The sequence below is a fragment of the Notolepis coatsorum genome (genome assembly GCF_963971535.1).
Source record: "Notolepis coatsorum genome assembly, chromosome: 15".
In the NCBI taxonomy this organism is placed as follows: Eukaryota; Metazoa; Chordata; class Actinopteri; order Aulopiformes; family Paralepididae; genus Notolepis; species Notolepis coatsorum.
The window spans coordinates 28387768-28390523 of NC_140179.1; positions in this window are offsets into that span (position 1 = coordinate 28387768).

Here is a 2756-nt window from a genome sequence, read left to right on the forward strand (position 1 = left end):
GGGGGTTGGGTGGGGGGGGGACTGTGCATTGGAGGGATACAAGATATGCAAATATGGTTAGAGTTACATTGATGGAGAGACTGTTAATTAACTGGTTAGAGTTACATCAGAATCAGTAAATAAGAGGTTGAATAAAATTATATGGGATATAAACTAAATTAAATATAGCACACATACAGTAGACCCCCCCAGTACTTTGTGGAGATGAAGATGGGAGGCCTGTCTGTGGACCTGATGATGAGTACCAGTCTTCTCCTCAGACATATAAAATCAGTTTTTCACATTAGGATCTAACATCCCAACAGGCCACCTTGTTTATGGTTTGATTCAGTTTTAGTAGAATGTGAAAGACAAGAATGACATTGATGTGACATACTATAAAATCAGTTTCTTTACAGTGCAATGAAATAGTTCTGGATTACTGTTACTGTACAGTTCAAAGTCATCTTTACCTTCTGTTTGGTATCCAGTTTAAAACCTGACAGTCTTCCCTCTTGTCTGACACCCACTCTTAAATGGTTTATATGGTATATATCAGTAAACACAATGGGTTTGATAATCAACCATGTGAGAAAGTACTGTATATCAAGTGCAATGCTGCATATTTCCATCTCTAGATTCCACATACTATAAATACTGCCAACAATGTAGAATGCATTACAGTTACCAGGAATGGAAAGATTGTCTACACAACTTCAACGACATTGATCTACCCTTGTGCCTTTACTTTAGGAATGTTACAGGTTAGAAACTGGCTGACAACTTATTAAATGTAAATGGACATTTGAGGCTCTTACAGATTGAAACTTTATTAACAGATGCAGAATACAATACAGTACGACTCAAGACACAGAACATTAGTATGCAAAATAAAAAATGAACACAGATTTGAGGGCGAATAGAGTTACGAGGTTTAGACAGATGATCTGTTTAATGCTTTCCCATTAGGGGTGTAAAGGTACACATATCCGTACCAAACCGTTTCAGTGTGTAACGTACCGAACAAATACAACGGTATGTTAACCACTAATGATTCACCGCCCATCTGTTTTTTTCACAATCCAATATAATTTCTTTTTCTCTTTTACAAGTCGATTATTCATTTCGATATAGAATATTTGTTGACAGCCCTACAAGTACAATTAGTTATTGCACACTACATCACCCCTGAGTGGAACATGGAAGAAAGAGAAAAAGGAGAAAGAGAGAGAGAGAAAGAGAGAGAGAGAAAGAGAGAGAGAGAGAAAGAGAGAGAGAGAGGGAGAAAGAGGGAGAAAGAGAAAGAGAGAGAGAGAGAGAAAGAGAGAGAGCCAGTTAGAAAATGGGGGACCCTGATGTAAACAAGACGAAAGTTGTGTATGTCGTAAACAAGGAGAGAGAGAGAGAGAGAGAGAGAGAGAGAGAGAGAGAGAGAGAGAGAGAGAGAGAAAGAGAGAGAAAGAGGGAGAGAGAGAGAGAGAGAGAGAGAGAGAGAGAGAGAGAGAGAGAGAGAGAGAGCGAGCGAGAGAGCCCCCCCCCCCCCCCCCCCCCCTCATCCGCATTCGCAGTAGTGCAAAACAAGGTCCAAGCCACGAAGCCCCTCTGTGGCTCTGCAGATATATGCTATTGCCTCAAGACGCCAAGCAGGGGCGGAGCTTCCTACAGGCGATATAGGCGGTTGCCTAGGACGAAAAACGATTTTTTTTTCTTTTTTACTTGGCACAGTTTTGGCGCCCCCCTCTATATCTGCAACCATTATTCTTACATTAAAATAAATTCTAACAAGGGAAAATGAGCCAAAAATCTAAAACGGTCAGTCGGTCTGAGCCTCAGCTTTAGGTGTTCACAGTCAGAACATGCTAGAGTGCTGTGCATTGATGGGTATCGGTCAAGTGTTTATAGAATTGAGCGTCGAGGAAAGAAAGACTAATGTTAGAGAACTATGAAGAGACAAAAGCCATCCGGGGTCGCAGTATAAAAAGAGAAGAAAAGAAGAAGAAGAGAAACATGCCAAGGTGAAAGGTATGCAATTTTGTACAACTTCCAAGACCTGCCACACCAAGAGCTGATGAAGCAAGCAGAGGCACTTGTACACACCTTAAACCATGGAGGGCAATCTGATTTGGATGGGAAGGAGCTGGCTCAGGAGTTGTAAAATGTACCTGACTTGCCATCAAAGAGCATGACAACTCTTGAGTTGTTGAAATTCATACACACAAAGCAGCTCACAGAAATATATCCCAACTTGTGTATTGCTCTGCGGATCAGTGCAACGCTACCAGTAACAGTAGCTTCAGCCGAGCGTTTTTCCAAATTAAAAACTATTTTTTGTATCCACTTTTTCTCCTCCTATTTTCTTGTATTTTCCTCCCATCCCAATTTAGTCGTTATGCCAATTCCTCCATCCCCTTCCTGGTCGTTGCACGCATTTGCCCCATACTTGCCGGTCTAGGGAGCCCTGAAGTCTATCACATGCTTCCTCCGATACATAGGAGACAGCCAGCAGCCTCTTTTCACCTGGCAGCGAGGACTCTCATTGGGTGAGTGTAACGCGTGGGAGGGCACACCTACCTCACCCAGATCCCTTCCTCGCTGTGCAGGCGCCCTGACCGACCTGTAGGAGTCGCTGTTTACAATGACCAGATTACCACCCACTGGCTTCCCTCCCGCTGACACTGCCAATTGTGTCAGTATGACGACCGGCCAAGCCGGAGGCACCGCTGACAGCTGGATTCGATATCAGTGTCTCTGCTAAGACAGACGCTTAGTCCGCTGCG